Source organism: Lathyrus oleraceus, chromosome 1 (genome assembly GCF_024323335.1).
Source record: "Lathyrus oleraceus cultivar Zhongwan6 chromosome 1, CAAS_Psat_ZW6_1.0, whole genome shotgun sequence".
NCBI classification, from domain to species: Eukaryota; Viridiplantae; Streptophyta; class Magnoliopsida; order Fabales; family Fabaceae; genus Lathyrus; species Lathyrus oleraceus.
The window spans coordinates 191,841,087-191,864,800 of record NC_066579.1 but is presented as its reverse complement, the minus strand read 5'-3'; the positions used below and the strand labels follow the sequence as shown (position 1 = coordinate 191,864,800).

General features: G+C 41.0%; 1 pseudogene; it reads left to right on the top strand.

Moving 5' to 3' along the window:
• Window positions 1-23,297, top strand: part of LOC127098974 (elongator complex protein 1-like) — a 73,340-nt pseudogene extending 50,043 nt beyond the window's left edge.
• Window positions 23,298-23,714: the final 417 nt, after the last annotated feature.

Here is a 23,714-nt window from a genome sequence, read left to right as displayed (position 1 = left end):
GTTGCTGGATAGAAAGGATGTTACATGTTCATATCTTAGAAAATCTAAGTTTTGTTCAACATGTAGCTTGAAGTTCAAGTCTCACTTGGAAGATCAGAATATCTTTGGGAGAAGTCTGATAAACATGGATAGGTCAAAAATGGCATTTTATTTTTTTCATATGAGGATTCATGAAGGAGGTAATCAACAATGGCATTTGGTCTATCTCAGAAGTGAGTTCGAAGAATCAAGATAATCAACATATGGCAGCTGATTATGCTTGAGGAAGGTCTGAGACAAATTACTTTGAGCATAAAAGTAGTAAGTTGAAGACATAAGGAGGTGTTTTCTATTCATCTCTTGGAGCTTGTGGTAGGAGTTCTGAGCTATCTATGGAAAATTATCTCGTGTAATGGGATGAGAATGTATATGTCCCAATTTGTGTCTGGTTCCTTTTGGGTCAAGCTGGTGACCCAGTGATATCTGAGGATTATCAGATGGTGTTCTTTGGAAGTCCTAACTTATGTTAGAACATTTTGGTTCTCTGCTCTGGTTAGAAGAGAGATTGACACAGAGTGTGGATGTGTTCAGCCAAGAGGGTTAATCAGAGGGTGTGCTCTTGAAGACATGAAGATGCGTCTTATGTTTTCCATTCATCAAGTGGTCTGGGTTCTCTTTGAATCAGGAAGTATGTGAAGGTCCAACTTTGGGGTGTTGGATATGTTCATGTGCGATCTCCAAGTTTCAAGAGGAGAGTTGGTTGTTCATGACAGGGGGAGTTTTTTCTTTGTGCTGCAAGTAATCATCAAGCTTGTGGTCTATATGTTCTCAGATAACAAGGTATGGCACCTGGTTAGTTATTGGGATGATGTGGTGTGTGTCAAGGCTGAGTGAGCAGAAGAATGTTTGACCGGATTGTTATTTCCTTCTGAAACTTACATTCATAAGGAAATATGGATGTGGTGTGTCTCATTATGATATATTAGAATGAGCCTGTGTGTTACAGTTGTGTGGTACAGGTGCTGGAGTTACTGTTATTTGATGTATGTGTAACACCTCAAAATTTGCCCTCCTCTCTTGGGACTAGCATAACATATTACATATCATCTTAGGTCATTAGGCATTGCATATTGCATAGCATGTGGTTACATTGTGCAAGCCATTCTCCCAAGTCTTGGTCAGAAGATTGGAGGTCATGTGCAAGCTAGGGTTTCATTGGACTAATCATTGATCATCTGAGGATGTGGAGGTCCAGATTAGGGTTTCATGATTCTCAAAGGATATTGGTCTTCATCTTGATTACAATGATTCATCATCATCATCATGGTTTGACATCATCAAGTGTTGAAGCAGATTCCTTGAGATTAGGGTTTTGACCTCTGGTCAACCCTAATCAGTTGCATTAGGCCAATCAGGGCAGGATCAGGAGATGGGGTCTATGATGTATATGGGGATCATCCCATGGTTTTATTGTGCATATTAAGGCTAGGGTTTCATCCTTGAGCCATTTCATCAGGAGATTGGGGCTCAAATTGATCAATGCTATGACAAATTCATCTATCAGTTGAAAAAGTCAACTGTGGTCAACTGTGCTTAATTTTATGGATTTGGAGGTAGAGGTGAGTTGAATACACTTCATTCATGTTGGAACAAGTGTTATTTGACATTTCAAAGCTCAGGAATGGAGAAAATAAAGTCAGGAGGAAAATTGCCAAAAATAGAAAGTGACTTATAATGGAAGTTTCCAAAAATGGAAAGTTTTGACCTCAAAATTACATGTCCAAGGAAGCTTCAAATGAAAATTTGTTCAACATGAAAGTTGTAGATCTTGTTCTCATATTTCCAAAAAGTCCAAGAACTTGAAATTCCCATGTATGGTTGGCAAGTTATGGTCCATTCAATTTCAAAAATGACCCATAATCAGAGGGGCATAACTTCCACATGGAGTGTCCAAATGGAGTGATCTTTTTATGTGCAAACTCCATTTGACATGTACTTTCATGGTGCATAATTGGAATTCATCAAAAATGGTCAATGCAAAAAGTCAATTTTCAAGTGTATAGTTAAAATCCAGGGGCAAAATGGTCCAACTTGAGAAATAATGAGAATTTTGGAATGGGGATTTTTGCAACACCACACAAATGCAATTTGAAAATTGTTGGAATGGTCATAACATGTTGAGGTCCATTATTTGGTTAAGCCATTTATGAAATGCACTTGAAAAGTATACAATTTACCATGACATAGTGAAAATCAAAAATACACAACCAATGACCATGGGACAAGTTGCAACACATCACACATGTCATTTTGAGAGTGTGTGAGCTGTCAATGAGCTGTCACAGGGCTTGAGTGAAAATACCATTTTGCCCTTGCTTAAGGAAATTACATTTTTGCTAATACAAGTCATTTTGGTTAATTCATGATTAAGGATGTAATTAGTTGGAAGTATATAATCTTAATCATAACTAACTTTGATCACAATCACAATTCACAAGAAATTGCAACCACTTTTCCCTCCAAATTCTCCAAAAACTCAAGAACACTCATCAAGCAAAAGTGAATCAATCTCTTCCAATTCTTCATCAAATCCGAAAATTCTTTTTGCTGCCTCTTCCTTGGATTTTCTTCTTGGACTGTTTCATCGATTCATCACCTAAAACCTCCAAATTCGTGACTGTTCAAGTGTTGGTTAACAATGGTGATTTGATTTTTCTTGCAATTGGAGTCGTGTTGGATTGATCTAGCTGTTGCATTCTCCTTGCTAAAGCTCATACTCCATCTGTTTCAAGGAATTGCGCTCCAAGAACACGAGATTCATCACTGCCTTCGAATTAAGGTGCCAAATCGAATCTCATGATTTTGTTAATTGTTGTATGCGTTTTGTAGTGTGTTTGACATAGATTATCATGATGTGCTTAGTTTTGATTAGGATGAAACGTAGGATGAGTTATTGTGAATTTTAGTTTTGATGACAAAACCTAAAATGCTCGATCCAGGAGATTTAGGAAGAATTAGTTAAAATCATCCATATATTCGTGATCCTCTCACTCAGACCTTTCCAATGGATATTCGCATGTTGATTTTAGTTGAATTTTGATGTTCTTGAGTTGGATGAATTTCTGGAGAAAAACGCGATGAAGGTGATGAGTTCCTGGAAAATTTTCTGTGTTCGATCCGTCTCAGTGCAAGGCCAATTTGAATTCATGTTTAGCGCGAAAATTGGACCAATCAGCACATGCCACTCCATTACTGAAACGCGGCGTTTTGGTCTTGGGACTTGATAATTACGAATTTGCCATTAATCCATTTTAATTAATAATAACACTTAATAATTATTCAATAATTAATCAAACTTAGAAAAATCATAAAAACATAATTACAAGTCCAAAAATAGTGAGGTTTTTTTTGATGGATTCCAATTTTCCCTAGAATTTTATAGGCATGGTTTCACAAGTTGTGCATGGAGAAATGTTGACCTGGCCTAGGGATCTTTGACTTGTGTGTATTTTTTACATGTTTTGCCATTTTCATTGTGAAATGCTCATACATTTAAAGAAATTCCTGAAATTTTTTGTGCTCATTCTGGACATGTTGATGGTGATTTCCATGTAAATTTTGTGATTTTTGGACACCTGATGATTGAGATATGATTTTTTGAATCTAGGTGTGACAATTTGTGTCACACCTAGCTAGGTCAAATTCATGAATTTATTTGCATGACCTATGATTGTTGGATTGGATTGAAATTTTGCATGGATGATTATTGACATGTTGAGATGTTATGTGAATTTTTCTGGATTTTTATATGGCATTTTCAATTTGATTGATATTTTTCTTCTCTGTTGGTTCATTATGCAACCTTGTATGATACAGGTTTGTATATCTTGTGTGAAATTCTCATATGGTTTTGGATGAATGTGAAATTTGGTATGTTGATTATAGACACATTGTAGGACATCAATGTTTTGGTCCCATTCATTTCTTAATTGATCTCACTCTGTTATGAATTTTTGAAGTGAATGCATGTGTTGATACCTTGAATTGGCTTGAATAATTGTGTCTGTATTTCTTGATTTTCATTGACCTAGTTCCTTTTGTCCAATTGAGCTGAAAATTGACATGCTATACCCTGAATATGTCCTGTTTAGGTGTGAATTATTTGAGGATTTTTGGAATTATTTTGTTATGCTTTTGATGGAATTCATTCTGTTTGGACATTGGATGTTGCATTTGACCTAGTTTGTGATGTTTTGGTCATGAAATGAATGTGGTGAATGATATGAGTATGGGATCAATTTCATTTGCTTTCTATTTGCATTAATTTGGTTTTGGTTGAGAATTGTTTGCTGTTTAGAATTTTTTCTCCCTTTTGGACCCTAGGCTTGGCCTAGTGGTCTAGTTTCTCACATTTGGTGTGGATTTTTAGGATGAAATGCATGATGCTTAAGGAGAATGCTTCAAGTCAATTAAATTGAGATTGTTGGATGTTTTGAACTAATTTGACTTTGTTTTGTAGGTTGTGAAGCTTGAGCTTGAGCTTATAGCTTGCACTTATGTGCATTAACCTGTGTTGCTTAATCTGTATAGTCTGACTGATTAACATTTGCTGTTTATGGTTGTTTGTCTGAGTACTGATGATACTTGATTGATTTCAGGTACATTTAGTCGCTTACAGTTCTTTAAGAACTTGCTTGCTGCTGCTTGGTTTTTTAAACCACTTGAGGTAGGACTTCTATTCTTCATGTAGTCTGGAAGACCTGGCCTGTTACTTGGCCAGGCAACTGTCTGAAGTCCTCCTTAAGAGGCGATGTTTGTGGTTGTTTACATTTGTGCCAAGCAGGTGAAAGACCTCTATGAGGCAATTGGTGGATCAAAGGGATATGCAATCTATCCCCCACTATTCTGTGAGTCGTCCCTCTGCTCACACGGCTGTGTGTTGATGCATTGGGACACAAACCCAAGATCTTGTGCTGTTGCATAATCGAGTCAGAGTCTTTGAGCGTAGAAGGGTCCCTCCATTCTGGACCCACGCTCCTTTGTCTGAAGCTCTCCCTGGTCAGGGATAAGAGCTGTGAGGTCTCATCCTCACTTCACCTTTCATCTGCTTCACCTTAGCCTCGTAATGGCAAGGTTAAGAGCGAATACTACCCATGTACAGATGGCTTGCTTCGGCAGTCAAACCCATTGTGTGAGCCTCACTTGATTGGTTATAGTGTGTGCTATGTGAATATTTGTTTGAAATGCTTTGTTTGCTCTGTTTGCCTGTATGCTTGTATGCTTGCTTCTTCCTGGATAGGATTAGCTTGCAGTTGTGCAAGTAGGTAGAAACCTGAACATAGGGTAATGATGCATGACAACACTAGGCTCGAGTCCAGCTCCCTGGTAGTGTGTCTTCCCTTGGTTTCTGGCTAGATTTTCTTTCCCTTGAGGGGGAACTACATCGCCCTGATCCTTGTTCCAGACGAGGTATGTAGGCAGGAGGTCGTGCGAGACCTCTCCGGGCACTTTTTTTCTTTTTTGCGTGTGTTTACTTGTTATCTGATTGTGTTTTGGTTCGGATGCCGACGTAAGCCCAGTGATTGGCGGTCGGGCTCCACGTTTGCCCTTTCGTGTGTTTTGGTTCGGATGCTGATGTAAGTCCAGTGATTGGCATTCAGGCTCCCAGTTTGCCTGTGTTTTTGTTTGCTTGTTTGGCGTGCGTGAGCCGAACTACAGTAGCTCTGATTCTCGTTCTAGATGAGATATGTAGGCATAGGATGCGATGTCCTATCGAGCTCCCTTTTCTTAACCCCACCTGCGTTCCCTGTGTGTGTGTGATGTTTAGCAACCTTTTCTTTTCTTAGAGCGTGGATCCCGTCGAGTACGACGGACGTGAGGGGTGCTAATACCTTCCCCTTGCGTAACCGACTCCCTTACCCTTTCTCTTCGGTCGCAAGACCATTTCCTTTCCAGGTTTCTCTGAGCGTTTCCTTTCCCTATCTTGGGACAAATAACGCGCAGTGGCGGCTATGTGTTGTGTTTTTTATTTGAGTTTCGCCGGTTGTTTTTTCGCGGATGCGACAGCTGGCGACTCTGCTGGGGACTATCAAGGTGTTGACCTGTGCTGGTCCATCTTCCCCGAGCGAGTCCTTCCTAGCGTTCTAGGATTAGTTTAGGTTGCTTGTTTTGCTTTATTTATTGCACTTATTATTCTAACCAGTGTATATATTTGCATAAATACTTGCATGCATCATACTATTATTGTTGCCGTCCTCTGTGCAGGTGGTTCCTCTGTTTTGGGGTGGGTGTTCTGAGTGGGGCTAAAACCCAGGCCCGAGTGTACACCTAGGATTAGTGTGGTCTCATGTCGCCTCCTTCATGTTAGGTCAATATGTACCTGGCGACGTGATGTACCACAAGTCGGACGAGGTTCATTTGATAGTGCTTGCCTCTGTGGGGTACTCCACTTTGGCTTAGTTACTTCATTTGAGCTGTTGACTCTGGTGACCGATCATTTCCCGGATCTTTGGTTTAGACGATCTCAGGAGGGCTACAATGGCACACCCGAAAGGGCAAACCCATTGAGTATCTCTGCCCGATTGTCGAGACTATTATCCGCCTTAGGATGACCTGATTAGAATTTACTTGTGAGGGGAGGGTGATTCTTTCAGATGCATGTTCAGGTGTATGTTCAGATGGTGACTAATTGTTCCGTGGATCAGAGTCATATTTATCAGTCGGATTTATGGTCATTTATTGCGGTGACGCCGGAGTGCTGTCCGTGATATTTATCAGTGGGGATCTGTTTATTTCAAGATTCCCTGGGCCGAGTTATTTATCAGTGGGGATCCGTTTATTTCAGGATTCCCCGGGCCGATTCAGAGATGGTATGGGTATCTGATCAGAGATTGTTTGGTAATGATGATGATGATGATGTATCTTTCTTCCGTTTATTTCGGAACCCTTGAGTCGGATTTGTGGTTACATTTTCGCCCTCAGATGGTTGTGATCAGTTCAGAGATCAGGGTTGTGATTCAGGGCAACAGATGTTCAGAAGACTTGGAGGATGGCACAATGCATTGCATTCATACATCTGCATCATTCTCACTTTGCATTCATCTGCACCAAACCTACGTTTAGCCATATGGGGAGTATTATTGATTGAGAATCTGGTTGAGAGACATCTTAAATGTCAGAATATGGATGTCAAAATGTTATCTGTCTCGATGAAACCAGGATCAAAAGACAGAATCTTCCTCATATGGATAGACGTTGCATTCATGCATATTAACCTGTTTGCTGTTTTGCAGGAATCATTGCTCGTGCTCGCAGAACTGTACCTTTGCACTCAACTCGTCCTCACAGATACTTCACCAGACGCAATAATCCCAGACTGATGGATCTTCCCAACGCCGACATCCTCGAACTGAAAGAGATGGTGAGGGATTTGTTCAGTGTTGTGCAAAGGCTTGCCTTGGGGCAGAAAGCCATGGCCGAGAGATCGGAAAGGATTGAGGGCTGGATGATCAAGGAGAAAGTTCAGGGAAAGGCTCTGTCATCCGAAGTAACAAATCCCTCTGGCTCTGTAGTGAAGAAATCCCTTGACAGTGGTCAGCCCAAGAAGAAGGTTGAATCAGGTGGTGCGCAGACTAGAAGAGAATGCGGTAAGGATCGTTACCACCCTTATGCTGCCACCGTAACCATTCCTGTTGGTGATTCATCTGCACAACAGCGGCAATCACCACCTCAACAGAGGACACAGAGAGTTGTGGGCCAAGTGAGAAGGAGGACGACAGATCGTCATTTCAATAAGCCGCCCGTGACTTACGCCTCTCTGTTTAAGAGGTTGAAGGATCTTGGATTGGTGCAGCCGAGGATGTTGACTCTATTGAAACCTGATCAGAGGCCTGCCAGTTACGATGAGAATGTCAGGTGCGAGTTCCATGCTGGGGCACCCGGACATCATGTTGAGGATTGCAAAGCTTTTAAGCATGTGGTCCAGGACTTGATGGATTCTAAGGCAATCAATTTTGCACCGACGACAGATAATAGTGCTAACCCCGTGACAAGGCATGGTCCTGTAAAAGTGGAAATGATGTCGAAGGACAAGAAAGGGATAAAGGTGACTGAGAAGGATCAGTTAAGAATGCCAATGTCCGTGGTCCCACAACGCCCGACAAAAAATGGAGCTTTCCCTCGTGTTGATGATTGTTGTGCAGCCATCGCTACAGAAGGGTGTGTGGTAATTGGGGGAACGGTCCAGAGAAAGATGAAAGCAGAAATGGACGATGTGAGACGTAAAACATCCAGTCTGGCAGCTGAAACCGTCAAGGTGGAAAAGGCCATTGGTGTTGAGAAAGAGAAAAAGCCGTCCATTTCTTCTTACAAGCAGGCATTGGAAGTGGTGAGAAATGGAGGGATCCCAGGCTGGGGACAGATCATAGGCATTATGGTAAAGGCGGATATGTTTGGGATTGGTTATCATCCGGGTCAAGACTCGTCTGAGCAGAACAGAGGACGTCGTCCGTCGTTCACCTTTGTCAGTGCTGGAATGCTAGATTCAGATCACGCCTATACAGTGGGTGAAGAGAGTAACAGCGACCGCGAACTGGAATCGTGGATAAAATCGTGTGTACCAGGGAACTGGAAGGCCTGAAGAATCAGCACTGTCACTCATCCGGAAGAGTAATGATTTCTGTTTTCGATTTTATCTGCATGAAAGCCATACGTGTTGCCCGACACGTAATGGTTCATTGTAAGGGCTACCTCATGTTTAAATTTGCATTTTCTGCATCATTAATAAATGGATGTTTTTCAGTCAAAAAACGGTGTTCCCTGTTTTTCATTTATTTTTGCAGTTTAAAAAACAAATAAAAATGGCAATGTTTGTTTTCATTTTTCTTTTTTGATTTGTCTCGTCCCAAATTCAAAAATAATTCTCCGGATCTCGTTGATAACAATTTGGTTACACCTCATATGACTTCGACAATCCAATCTATCTTGCTGAAGAAGAAGACGAAGAAGATTGTGATCTGCTGGAATTAGCCAGGTTGTTGAAACAAGAGGAGAGGGTGATTCAGCCGCATGCGGAGCGGATTGAGATTGTTATTCCAAGCACCACCGAGGTCAGGAAGGAAAAAAATTGGGGCCGCTTCAGAGGCAAGTCGAGAGCAGAATGGTAGCCTTGTTGAAGGAGTATGTGGATACTTTCGCCTGGTCATGTCAGAATATGCCAGGGTTGAACACCGATATCGTTGTGCACAAGCTGCCACGGAGAGAAGATTGTCCTCTAGAGAAGCAAAACGCCAGTGCCTGTATCAGAGAGCCATGGTGACTTTGTTTCATGATATGATTCATCATGGAATCAAATGCTATGCTATGACATGATAGCAAAGTCCCCAAACAAGAGAGGGGCATCTGGCAGATCTGGCCAAGCTGAGTGGACCAGTTGAGACAATTCAAACTGAGGTTGAATTCAAATAAGTGCACTATCAGGGTGCGGTCCGGTAAGCTGCTGGGGTTCATTGTAAAAAGAGGAATCGAGGTTGATCCTGCTTAAAAAAAAAAAAAAAGAAAAAAAAAAAAACAAGAAATGCCTGAACCGAGAATAAAGAAAGAAGGTTCGTGGTTTCTTAGAAAGATTGAACTACCTGTCATGGTTCACATCTCATCTAACACCCACGTGCGAACCCATATTCAGGATGTTGAAAAGAAAGATCAAACGGTCAGGTGAAATAATGATTGCCAAGGGGCATTGAAAGAATAAAAGAATAAGTTGCAGGAACCTCTGATTCTGATGCCTTATGTGGAGGGAGAAATTGTTAATCTGATACTTGACGGCCTTCGAGGGGTCTACGAGGTGTATTGGGTCAGCATGACGAGTCTTGTCGAAAAGAGCATGCAATTTACCTTAGCAAAAAGTTTATCGACTGTGAAACAGTACATTCACTGTTCGAGAAAACTTGATGTACTTTGGCATAGGCTGCTCGCCGGCTGAGACAGTATATGCTGGTTCATACCACTTTGTGGATTTCGAGATGGATTTGATCAAGTACATATCTGAAGAGCTAGCAATGACCGGACGGGTTGCGAAAGGGCCAATGATTTTGATTGAATACGATATTCGATATACCTCTCAGAAAGCAATCAAAGGGAGTGTATTGTCTGATTACATAGCCCAGCAACCCGTGGAGGATTATCAACCGATGAAGTTTGAGTTCCCTGATGAGGACATCTCGAGGTGCTCTAATCGAAAGATTGAGAGTAACCGATCCCGGAGGAGGGGCCTGACCCTGAATCCGAACGGATTCTGATGTCTGATGGGGAGGTTAAGGTGAATGAGCTTTTGTTGCCCGGATAGCATTTGAATGCGCCGACAATGTGGCAAGTACGAAGCTTGTATACCGGGTATCGAACCTCGGTGCGCCTACTGGGGCAACGCCTTTCTCATTGGTGTATGGAATGGAAGCTGTGTTACCCGTTGAGGTTCAGATTCCCTCTTTGAGAGTCCTGATGGACGTAAAATTGCAAGAGGCGGAATGGGTAAGGACCCGGTACGAAGAGTTGAGCCTGATAGAGGAAAAGAGGCTGGCGGCCATCTGTCATGGGCAGTTGTACCAGCAGAGGATGAAGCGTGCTTTCGACAAGAAGGTACGACCTCGGGTATATCACGTAGGTGATATGGTGCTGAAAAGGATCCTTCCTCCTCAAAATGATCGTAGGGGCAAATGGACACCGAATTATGAAGGTCCATTCGTGGTTAAGAAGGTTTTCTCTGGTGGAGCCTTGTTGCTAACGACCATGGATGGAGAAGATTTTCCATCCCCTGTGAATGCGGACGCAGTTAAAAAATACTTCGTATAATTGACCCGCTGGACGAAAAGAATAAAATAGTCCAGGCAAGAATGGGCATCCCGGCGAACCAAAAACAGAAAGAAAGGTTCGGGCAAAAATTAGGGATAAAAATGAAAAATGTACACCCGGCAAGTCGAAAACCTGAAAAGGTGACTTGGGCAAAAAAGGGTATCCCGGTGGACTGAAAACCCGAAAGGGCGGTCCAGGCAAAAGAGGGATTGAAACGAACAACTACGTCCCGCATGATCGTTTGCGCTTTGGTTAAGGCATCATGGATAATACCCGGTAGGGATCAATCGGAATCGTCTTGTTTAGAAGACAGAAAAGCACGGAGAGTCTGAGGACATATGGGGTGTAACCGAGTTGGAACTTGATGAGATTGCGGGTTTCACATTGCCATTAGGATAGATTTTTCCTTTTGAGTGCAATTACCTCTTTTCAGGAATTGCTTCCTTTTGTATTGCTCAATTTGAGCCACACTTTTCCAATCAATAAAATGCATATTCAGTCAAATAATTTTGTTTTTGTTTTTCATTACCGCTTTGATTGCAAAAACATCCAATTATTTTTGATAAAGAATCTTGCATTTTAACACATACAGGTTCCTTCCAATGCATGTTTATAAGATCGAAAGCTTGAAATCTTATTTGGAAGGTGGAGTGACCCAAGTGTTGAAATCTTGACACGCCTGGGGCACGATTTTATCTAACGATCTGTTTTGCAGGTGCTGTTAGGTGTTTTCACTCACTTGCAGGTTGTGATGTGGAAGCTGTTGGAAAGCAAATCTCCATGGAGTCCAATCAGGGACAAATGACGAAGAGACGTTGAGACGTACGACGATCCTTGAATGATAATCAAGAAGACTCTTCAAAATCGGGAGATTGGAAAGTCTGTAGAGATTCCCCGCAGGGTCCAATCAGGGATGAGTGAATGGGTAGAGAAGTGGCGAAGAGGCGTTGAGGCGTACGACGACCTTTGGAATTAATCAAGAAGACTCTTCAAAGTCGAAAGATTGAAATTTCTGTATAAATCCCAGGAGTACGTTTCTTGTCGAGCGCGGGGCGATTGGGAATACAAGATGATGGAGCAGAAAAGGTCCAGGCAAGTATGGGAATTCTCAAAAGTGGAAAGCTGATACGAGATTGGGAGGTGGATACCATGGTTCGACGAGTCGACGGGTGTTCTATACCAACTTTTCTCATTTCCCCAGCGAGGTCCCCAAGCAGAGCTGAGAGGACCAACTCCCTAGCAGATCCAATGGTCTGTGGATCCCCTAGCTGAGTCAGGATGATTATCCCCGGCAGGTAAATGGTGTTTCCTCGGCAGCCAAGCCTGAAGGTTGCTATTCCCCGAGTGGAGCGGGTTTCAATGAAATATATCTCCAGCAGTGTTCATCCTACTAGTGGATCGGATAATTTTCCGTGGCAGACTGATATCTGCATCCCCGGCTGAGTGTATCCTATGTGTGGATTGCATGGGTTGTCCCCAGCGGAGTAGCATTCGTTTTCCCTAGCAGGGTTTGGATGGTTATCCCCAGCAGGTGTCAGATCGATGCTTCCCCAGTTGCCAGGCCTGGAGGTGGCTGTTTTCCCAGCAGAGTATCTGTGAGCATTTCCCCAGTGAAGTCGTCAGGTATCTGTGAGGTTTTCTCGAAGCAGAGTCGGGATTGATATCCTCAGCAAGTCGAAGACTGTTGTATCCCCACAGAATGTTGGTGATTCTTATCCCCAGCAGTTTCCTGAGCGGATTGGGTGCAAAGGAGGTTCTTCCCCAGCAAGGGTTGCCTTTTTCCCAGCAGCAGTGCTTATTCCCCAGCAGGGTGGAGATTGGTGTATTGACGAGTTCCTCAGCAGAGTGTCTCGTGTTCCTCAGCAGAATCCCTTGAAGGGGATACTTTTTATACATTCATCATGAAAAATAGCATAGCATGTTGCATAAAAATAATAAAGCGCGTAGCATTTCCATGATTATGGAGCATTACGCAGAAAAAATCAATCATGCATCATATTGCACGCATAAGCTAGTCTCAAGCCGTGGTTACCGTTTGAGAGGTGGTTTTACCAGAAGTAGAGGTGTTACTCCGAGGAGTTTGGCCTCATGATTTGATCAAAGGTAATGTTCCCCAGTAGTGCGATATTGGAGGAAATGTTTCCGTCGGACAAAGATGGAAATAACATCAAAGGACGTTACGCGATCAGCGCGATTCAAGCCGTGGTTACCGCTTGGGATTTGGTTTTGCCGGACAGTGAAGACGATACTCCGAGGAGTTCAGCAGCGGGATTTTGGAGCAGCAGTATTTCCCAGTCATCAGTAAGTGTCTGGTCAAGCATTGTTTGGTGTCAGTAAACATCATCATTCGAGGTCCAGTAAACGTCGAGTTATTTCCCAGTCATTGTTTAATGTCTGGTCGATCTTTGTTTGATGTCTTGTCAACATCATTGCTTGATGTCCTGTCAACATCCTTGTTTGATGTCCTGTCAACGTCATTGTTTGATGTCCTGTCAACATCATTGTTTGATGTCCTGTCAACGTCATTGTTTGATGTCCTGTCAACATCATTGTTTGATGTCTTGTCAACATCATTGCTTGATGTCCTATCAACATCCTTGTTTGATGTCCTGTCAACGTCATTGTTTGATGTCCTGTCAACATCATTGTTTGATGTCCTGTCAACGTCATTGTTTGATGTCCTGTCAACATCATTGTTTGATGTCCTGTCAACATCCTTGTTTGATGTCCTGTCAACATCCTTGTTTGATGTCCTATCAACGTTATTGTTTGATGTCCTGTCAACATCCTTGTTTGATGTCCTGTCAACGTCCTTGTTTGATGTCCTGTCAACATCCTTGTTTGATGTCCTGTCAACATCCTTGTTTGATGTCCTGTCAACATCCTTGTTTGATGTCCTGTCAACATCCTTGTTTGATGCCTGTCAACATCATTGTTCGATGTCCAGTAAACGTCGAGTTTTCTCCCAGTCATCAGTCAGTGTCTGGTTGAAAGTGTTACTCTGAGGAGTTCAGCATCATGACGTCAGATCAGCAGTGTTCCCCAGTAGTGCGATACTGGAGGAAATTTTTCCGTCGGACGGAGATGGAAATAAAATCAAAGGACGTTACGCGATCAGCGCGATTTCGGGGTTCAAATGAAGAAAGGAGATGTTGCGACATTTTCTGGAGATCGGGGTTCAATCAGAGAAGAGTATATGCTGAGGCATTTTCTGGGGTTCAAATGAAGATTGGAGTTGAAGATTGTATCCAGGATGAGGTCCTCAGGATTATCTTCTGTTCATGTGTCACCTTAGACTCGGGCTGAGGCCAATGGAGGTCGTTATAGGTGTCTTCTGAGGAAGAGATACACATGTTACCTTCCTTAGTGAAGGTATACCCTCTGACATGTCGCCCTCAGAGTGGTTTGGTGTTGTTTCCGGCGTTGCCAGCGGAATTATCACGGAGAAAAGGAGATGTTGAGGCATTTTCTGGAGACGGGGTTCAAATGGAGAAAAGGAAATGTTGAGGCATTTTCTGGAGATGGGGTTCAAACGGAGAAAAGGAGATGTTGCGGCATTTTCTGGAGAACGGGGTTCACAATGGCGATCGTGAGTTATCGTCAGGCGACTGGGGTTCAAACTGGAGAATGGGGTTCATTATTTGGCAAATAGGAGAGCGGGGTTCAAATGCAGTGATTTGAGGATCATTTGCGCAATTCGGGGTTCAAGAAAATAAAAAATATTATCAGAAAAATTTTGGGGTTCAAGAAAAGCAAAAAAAAGGAAAAGAATAATAATCCCGAGCGGATGAGTGGTGTTCAGGCCATGGTTATCCCTGTGTTACCATTTATTTTGGTATCCGGGTCGATGTTTCTTTTTCGGCGATTCTGACAGGCGTTGTTAATTATTTTCCCATCAGAGTGCAAATTGTTCGTCTGTTCTTGGTATTCAATCACTCTTCATCCTGATCATCTGAAAGCCGAGGCTGTTCATATCGACAGGTTCACAGTGGATTGAATAGGGGCAGCTGTAACACCTCAAAATTTGCCCTCCTCTCTTGGGACTAGCATAACATATTACATATCATCTTAGGTCATTAGGCATTGCATATTGCATAGCATGTGGTTACATTGTGCAAGCCATTCTCCCAAGTCTTGGTCAGAAGATAGGAGGTCATGTGCAAGCTAGGGTTTCATTGGACTAATCATTGATCATCTGAGGATGTGGAGGTCCAGATTAGGGTTTCATGATTCTCAAAGGATATTGGTCTTCATCTTGATTACAATGATTCATCATCATCATCATGGTTTGACATCATCAAGTGTTGAAGCAGATTCCTTGAGATTAGGGTTTTGACCTCTGGTCAACCCTAATCAGTTGCATTAGGCCAATCAGGGCAGGATCAGGAGATGGGGTCTATGATGTATATGGGGATCATCCCATGGTTTTATTGTGCATATTAAGGCTAGGGTTTCATCCTTGAGCCATTTCATCAGGAGATTGGGGCTCAAATTGATCAATGCTATGACAAATTCATCTATCAGTTGAAAAAGTCAACTGTGGTCAACTGTGCTTAATTTTATGGATTTGGAGGTAGAGGTGAGTTGAATACACTTCATTCATGTTGGAACAAGTGTTATTTGACATTTCAAAGCTCAAGAATGGAGAAAATAAAGTCAGGAGGAAAATTGCCAAAAATAGAAAGTGACTTATAATGGAAGTTTCCAAAAATGGAAAGTTTTGACCTCAAAATTACATGTCCAAGGAAGCTTCAAATGAAAATTTGTTCAACATGAAAGTTGTAGATCTTGTTCTCATATTTCCAAAAAGTCCAAGAACTTGAAATTCCCATGTATGGTTGGCAAGTTATGGTCCATTCAATTTCAAAAATGACCCATAATCAGAGGGGCATAACTTCCAGATGGAGTGTCCAAATGGAGTGATCTTTTTATGTGCAAACTCCATTTGACATGTACTTTCATGGTGCATAATTGGAATTCATCAAAAATGGTCAATGCAAAAAGTCAATTTTCAAGTGTACAGTTAAAATCCAGGGGCAAAATGGTCCAACTTGAGAAATAATGAGAATTTTGGAACGGGGATTTTTGCAACACCTTACAAATGCAATTTGAAAATTGTTGGAATGGTCATAACATGTTGAGGTCCATTATTTGGTTAAGCCATTTATGAAATGCACTTGAAAAGTATACAATTTACCATGACATAGTGAAAATCAAAAATACACAACCAATGACCATGGGACAAGTTGCAACACATCACACATGTCATTTTGAGAGTGTGTGAGCTGTCAATGAGCTGTCACAGGGCTTGAGTGAAAATACCATTTTGCCCTTGCTTAAGGAAATTACATTTTTGCTAATACAAGTCATTTTGGTTAATTCATGATTAAGGATGTAATTAGTTGGAAGTATATAATCTTAATCATAACTAACTTTGATCACAATCACAATTCACAAGAAATTGCAACCACTTTTCCCTCCAAATTCTCCAAAAACTCAAGAACACTCATCAAGCAAAAGTGAATCAATCTCTTCCAATTCTTCATCAAATCCGAAAATTCTTTTTGCTGCCTCTTCCTTGGATCTTCTTCTTGGACTGTTTCATCGATTCATCACCTAAAACCTCCAAATTCGTGACTGTTCAAGTGTTGGTTAACAATGGTGATTTGATTTTTCTTGCAATTGGAGTCGTGTTGGATTGATCTAGCTGTTGCATTCTCCTTGCTAAAGCTCATACTCCATCTGTTTCAAGGAATTGCGCTCCAAGAACACGAGATTCATCACTGCCTTCGAATTAAGGTACCAAATCGAATCTCATGATTTTGTTAATTGTTGTATGCGTTTTGTAGTGTGTTTGACATAGATTATCATGATGTGCTTAGTTTTGATTAGGATGAAACGTAGGATGAGTTATTGTGAATTTTAGTTTTGATGACAAAACCTAAAATGCTCGATCCAGGAGATTTAGGAAGAATTAGTTAAAATCATCCATATATTCGTGATCCTCTCACTCAGACCTTTCCAACGGATATTCGCATGTTGATTTTAGTTGAATTTTGATGTTCTTGAGTTGGATGAATTTCTGGAGAAAAACGCGATGAAGGTGATGAGTTTCTGGAAAATTTTCTGTGTTCGATCCGTCTCAGTGCAAGGCCAATTTGAATTCATGTTTAGCGCGAAAATTGGACCAATCAGCGCATGCCACTCCATTACTGAAACGCGGCGTTTTGGTCTTGGGACTTGATAATTACGGATTTGCCATTAATCCATTTTAATTAATAATAACACTTAATAATTATTCAATAATTAATCAAACTTAGAAAAATCATAAAAACATAATTACAAGTCCAAAAATAGTGAGGTTTTTTTTGATGGATTCCAATTTTTCCCTAGAATTTTATAGGCATGGTTTCACAAGTTGTGCATGGAGAAATGTTGACCTGGCCTAGGGATCTTTGACTTGTGTGTATTTTTTACATGTTTTGCCATTTTCATTGTGAAATGCTCATACATTTAAAGAAATTCCTGAAATTGTTTGTGCTCATTCTGGACATGTTGATGGTGATTTCCATGTAAATTTTGTGATTTTTGGACACCTGATGATTGAGATATGATTTTTTGAATCTAGGTGTGACAATTTGTGTCACACCTAGCTAGGTCAAATTCATGAATCTATTTGCATGACCTATGATTGTTGGATTGGATTGAAATTTTGCATGGATGATTATTGACATGTTGAGATGTTATGTGAATTTTTCTGGATTTTTCTATGGAATTTTCAATTTGATTGATATTTTTCTTCTCTGTTGGTTCATTATGCAACCTTGTATGATACATATTTGTATATCTTGTGTGAAATTCTCATATGGTTTTGGATGAATGTGAAATTTGGTATGTTGATTATAGACACATTGTAGGACATCACTGTTTTGGTCCCATTCATTTCTTAATTGATCTCACTCTGTTATGAATTTTTGAAGTGAATGCATGTGTTGATACCTTGAATTGGCTTGAATAATTGTGTCTGTATTTCTTGATTTTCATTGACCTAGTTCCTTTTGTCCAATTGAGCTGAAACTTGACATGCTATACCCTGAATATGTCCTGTTTAGGTGTGAATTATTTGACGATTTTTGGAATTATTTTGGTATGCTTTTGATGGAATTCATTCTGTTTGGACATTGGATGTTGCATTTGACCTAGTTTGTGATGTTTTGGTCATGAAATGAATGTGGTGAATGATATGAGTATGGGATCAATTGCATTTGCTTTCTATTTGCATTAATTTGGTTTTGGTTGAGAATTGTTTGCTGTTTAGAATTTTTTCTCCCTTTTGGACCCTAGGCTTGGCCTAGTGGTCTAGTTTCTCACATTTGGTGTGGATTTTCAGGATGAAATGCATGATGCTTAAGGAGAATGCTTCAAGCCAATTAAATTGAGATTGTTGGATGTTTTGAACTAATTTGACTTTGTTTTGTAGGTTGTGAAGCTTGAGCTTGAGCTTATAGCTTGCACTTATGTGCATTAACCTGTGTTGCTTAATCTGTATAGTCTGACTGATTAACATTTGCTGTTTATGGTTGTTTGTCTGAGTACTGATGATACTTGATTGATTTCAGGTACATTTAGTCGCTTACAGTTCTTTAAGAACTTGCTTGCTGTTGCTTGGTTTTTTAAACCACTTGAGGTAGGACTTCTATTCTTCATGTAGTCTGGAAGACCTGGCCTGTTACTTGGCCAGGCAACTGTCTGAAGTCCTCCTTAAGAGGCGATATTTGTGGTTGTTTACATTTGTGCCAAGCAGGTGAAAGACCTCTATGAGGCAATTGGTGGATCAAAGGGATATGCAATCTATCCCCCACTATTCTGTGAGTCGTCCCTCTGCTCACACGGCTGTGTGTTGATGCATTGGGACACAAACCCAAGATCTTGTGCTGTTGCATAATCGAGTCAGAGTCTTTGAGCGTAGAAGGGTCCCTCCATTCTGGACCCACGCTCCTTTGTCTGAAGCTCTCCCTGGTCAGGGATAAGAGCTGTGAGGTCTCATCCTCACTTCACCTTTCATCTGCTTCACCTTAGCCTCGTAATGGCAAGGTTAAGAGCGAATACTACCCATGTACAGATGGCTTGCTTCGGCAGTCAAACCCATTGTGTGAGCCTCACTTGATTGGTTATAGTGTGTGCTATGTGAATATTTGTTTGAAGTGCTTTGTTTGCTCTGTTTGCCTGTATGCTTGTATGCTTGCTTCTTCCTGGATAGGATTAGCTTGCAGTTGTGCAAGTAGGTAGAAACCTGAACATAGGGTAATGATGCATGACAACACTAGGCTCGAGTCCAGCTCCCTGGTAGTGTGTCTTCCCTTGGTTTCTGGCTAGATTTTCTTTCCCTTGAGGGGGAACTACATCGCCCTGATCCTTGTTCCAGACGAGGTATGTAGGCAGGAGGTCGTGCGAGACCTCTCCGGGCACTTTTTTTCTTTTTTGCGTGTGTTTACTTGTTATCTGATTGTGTTTTGGTTCGGATGCCGACGTAAGCCCAGTGATTGGCGGTCGGGCTCCACGTTTGCCCTTTCGTGTGTTTTGGTTCGGATGCTGATGTAAGTCCAGTGATTGGCATTCAGGCTCCCAGTTTGCCTGTGTTTTTGTTTGCTTGTTTGGCGTGCGTGAGCCGAACTACAGTAGCTCTGATTCTCGTTCCAGACGAGATATGTAGGCATAGGATGCGATGTCCTATCGAGCTCCCTTCTATTAACCCCACCTGCGTTCCCTGTGTGTGTGTGATGTTTAGCAACCTTTTCTTTTCTTAGAGCGTGGATCCCGTCGAGTACGACGGACGTGAGGGGTGCTAATACCTTCCCCTTGCGTAACCGACTCCCTTACCCTTTCTCTTTGGTCGCAAGACCATTTCCTTTCCAGGTTTCTCTGAGCGTTTCCTTTCCCTATCTTGGGATAAATAACGCGCAGTGGCGGCTCTGTGTTGTGTTTTTTATTTGAGTTTCGCCGGTTGTTTTTTCGCGGATGCGACAGTATGCACAGATTTAGGGGGAGGAGGAGTACCCTTGTGGATTTGTGTGTCTTACTAGTTGCATCCTTAACTAGTAATTCTGTTTTTGGTGCACAAATTTAGGGGGGGGAGAAGTACCCTTGTGCATGTGTGTATTACTAGTAACTATAAAGCTAGTAATTGTGTTGCTTCTGTTGCTATTTAAACTACTGTTATGCTGTTTAACTGTTGATAGTTTACCTTGTGAACAAAAAGGAAAGATATAGGCAATTTTGGTACAACAAAGAGTGTTCACAAGATGTTATGTGTGATGTCTTAACATAAGATATCCTATGTACCTGCTGGAGTTCAAAAACATGGTCATGCAGTATTTGTTGGTCTGTAATATTAAGTGTTGCTTTGGCAACATTTTTGACAAAAAGGGGGAGTAACACTTGTGATGCCCCAGGACAACAGATTGTTTTGCTAAACAGATATTCAGGACAAATATTCAAGATCCTCTAATCCAGAGGTCATGCTGCAGCTGTGTTCCACTTCTATGAGTGTGAGTGTGTTTATGTGTGCTGCAATTAGAAGTTTTTATTTAACTTCTGTATGTGTGCTGCAATGTGAAGTTTTTATTTAACTTCTATCTGTGGTGAGTGTGCTGCTGCTCAGAGTGTATTAGCTAGGTTAATTTCCTGCTAGATGTGTGTTTTCCGCTGCTATGGACTCTGTTGTGATGCCAAGTTGTTTTAGCCAAAAATTTGCCAAAGGGGGAGTTTGTAGATGTTTGATTGGCTGCATTTTATGGTAAAACACTAACTGGACTCTAATGTCTTGACTGATGTCGTGACATGCTGTGGAGATGTTTGATTGACTGCATTATATGTTAGATCATCTAACTGTACTCTGATGTCTTGGCTGATGTCATGACATTCTGAGTAGTATACTGCAGGTTTAGCTAATACAGGATTTAATGAATGTCAAACTGGATGTTATGACATTCATCCCTGTCAGCAGATACTGAGGAATAGAACAGTTGGTGTTCTGCTATAACTCAGTATTTATTTTCAGTCTGTTTATCAAGAAAATAACAGACCTGGCATAAGGCCTACTGTCTGAATGTCAAACTGGATGTTATGACATTCATCAGCGACATCATATACTGAATAATAGGCAGGTTGGTTTTCTGCTTCAGTTCAGTATGTATCTCAGTATGTTTATCAAGAGAATAACAGACCTGGCATAAGGCCGTTGTGTAAATGTCAAACTGGATGTTTTGACATTTATTACTGTAAGCTGATATTGAAGTATAGACAGATTGGTCTGCTACAGTACAGCATTTAGCACAGTCTGTTTTCAGGAAAATAACAGACTTAGCATATGGTCTATGTTCTGGACGTCAAACTGAATTTTGTGACATTCATTCCTGACAGCATATGCTATTTGTGGAGGTCTTGAAGACTCAATCAGAATAAACAGTTTATAAATATGGAGATATTTTAGGAATTAAATATGGAGATATTTTAGGAACTAAATATGGAGATATTTTAGGAACTAAAAGATTGAAGACCTTGATTGTAGCAGAAACTTTCTGCTGGCTTTGTAACAACAAAGGAGAAGTTTGCTGCGATTTCTGAAGGCCCAAATCCAGTTGGGTGTGTCATACCCCGATTTTGGTCCTGAATTTTTTTCATTTTTATTTGGCACTTGGCCTAAAAATTCATTTGCACACATTCATTCCCAAATCCATTTTTTCCAATCCAATAACCCAACTCTATTTTTAAATCCATATCCAAAATCCATATCCATTTTCATTATTCATTTGGGACCAAGTTAAACCATAACCATCCAAATAGTTATACATTCCATACAATCAACTACATTTTCATTCATAACATTCCATACAATCAACTACATTTTCATTCACAACTTTCCATGCAAACCAATACAGAACCATTCCCATACAATATCCAATAAACCTTCCATTATTTTCTTTGAGAGGAATGGATTGGAAAGAAGCAAGTTTAGTGTTGGTGAAGAAGTTAATGCAAAAGTAAAATTTCTGAAGTGGAATTGCAGTTCTGATCTTCTTGCGGGTGTTGTAGATTGTGAAAATTATGATGCTATAAAGATATGGTATTTTAGCAACAATCATTGGTACGTGAAGCATGAAATTAGATACTTGAAGCAAGATGAAGTCAGGTTCATATGGAATCAAGAAAAACCTTTGCAGTTGATTTGTTGGACTCTTGGTGGTCAGGTTACAGTTTACAATTTTGTTTGGATTACAGCTGTTATGGACAATTCCGTTGCACTAGTCATCGATGGTTCTAATATTAATGTAACACCACTTTCCTTATCTTTAATGCCACCTCCCATGTATTTATTTAGCTTAAAATTTTCTTCCCATGTACGGGGGATGGCTGTATATTGTAAAAACTCCAAGAACAAGTTAGTTGCACTTCTTTCGGATGGTAGTTTATGTGTTGTAGAGCTTCCATCAATTGAAACCTGGGAAGAACTAGAGGGGAAAGAATTCATTGTTGAAGCCTCTCATACTGAAATGGTGTTCGGATCCATATTACATCTTGTATGGTTGGATTCACATAAGCTGTTATCTGTTTCACATTATGGTTTTAGTCATAGCAATGACTTATTCCAAACATCACTCAATAAGGATGCACTTCCAGGCTTCTTTTTGCAGGAAATAGAACTTGAATGTTCTGAGGATATTGTTCCAGGATTGCCGACATGTTCTGGCTGGCATGCAACAGTTTCAAAACAAAATAACCTTAAAGAGCTTGTTATTGGCATTGCTCCAAACCCTGCTAGTAAATCATCAGCATTTATGCAGTTTTCTGAGGGTAAAATCAAAGAGTATTCATCGAAAATGGGCACTGGTGGTGGATCTCTAGAGCAAGAATTTCAAGGATTTTCAGCAGTCTGCCCGAGGATGGGTGTAGCGTTGGTCAGAAGTGTTGGCCAGTCAAAACCTGTGCTTTTTGGACTGGATGAGATTGGCAGATTGCATACTAGCGGGGGTATAGTGGTTTGCAACAACTGCAGCAGTTTTTTCATTTTACTCAAATTTGGCAGACCAATAACAAAAAAAAAAGGAAGAAAATGAAAACTACATACATATATGGGAGAGAGGTGCTAAAATTGTTGGGGTTTTACATGGAGATGAAGCTGCGACTATACTGTAAACTACTCGGGGAAACCTAGAATGCAGGTCAACAATCCGGGTTACATAACTGAGTTTGTTTGTTCTATAAAGAATGAAAATGTTCTAGAGAAACTCTACAAAAATCATGTGTCTCTTCCCTGTTCAGAGTTTGCTAATGTTATGCTAGCCGGAGCCCTTGAAAATTGTCATGTTGATAACAAGGTTTCTTCGATTTTGATGGCCATAAGGAAAGCACTTCAGGAACACTTTACAGAAAGTCCTGCAAGGGAAACATGCTACAAAGGTGCCTGCTACTAGATGAAGCCATTTCCAAGCGATGAGGTTTCCAAAGACCAACCTGTTACCAGCTGCAACACAACCTTGCCAAGACCAAATGCAACCATCAGGTCCTGCATCTAACCCACTTGCAACATGAGCAAATTACCACGAACCATACGACCTGAACCTACAACAGACAAAAATCATGGGCATTATAATCAGAAGGAAAATGGTTCATGCAGTGTCTGCAGCAAGATAGTATAACAATGGAGAAAATAATTTTTGCGATGTTACCAAACCATCCACATCTTGCAGCCAACAGGAAACCAAAGTCCACAAATTCTTATAATCAGAATTCTAGACCTGCTACTGCACCTGAGGCTCCTCCCGTATCAGCTGAAGTACCTAGACAGTTACAGTTTGTGTCTAGTGCCCTTGACACTGAAGAAGCTACTT